Source organism: Penaeus monodon, chromosome 19, assembly GCF_015228065.2.
Source record: "Penaeus monodon isolate SGIC_2016 chromosome 19, NSTDA_Pmon_1, whole genome shotgun sequence".
NCBI lineage: Eukaryota > Metazoa > Arthropoda > Malacostraca > Decapoda > Penaeidae > Penaeus > Penaeus monodon.
This window is the reverse complement of record NC_051404.1, coordinates 3,339,645-3,339,904: the sequence shown is the minus strand read 5'-3', so window position 1 is coordinate 3,339,904 and position 260 is coordinate 3,339,645. Positions and strand designations below refer to the sequence as shown.

Genomic DNA, 260 nt, shown 5'->3' with positions numbered 1-260 from the left:
TGCAAGTGTTAAAAGACGTTGCTTCTTGGACACTCATGAATTCAGAGGAATGACGATACGTATGCCCTGCCATACTTTGTTATTACTGACAGCACCTGCATGGACGTTATTAGTTCAGCAATATTTGCCAGAATTCTTTTAAGTCTTAAAACCTCCAAGTGTGATTTACCCACAAGAATACCGTCTTTTGGTGTATTCTTGAGGGTGATGTACAGTAGACTGCAGGCAACCCGGGACTGAACTTACACCACAGAACTAAT

The 260-nt window shown here is 41.5% G+C and overlaps 1 long non-coding RNA gene across 1 annotated transcript in view; it reads left to right on the top strand.

The window, feature by feature from the left end:
* The window catches only part of LOC119584973, a 10,049-nt gene that overhangs the window by 834 nt on the left and 8,955 nt on the right, over positions 1 to 260 (top strand). The window lies entirely within an intron of this gene.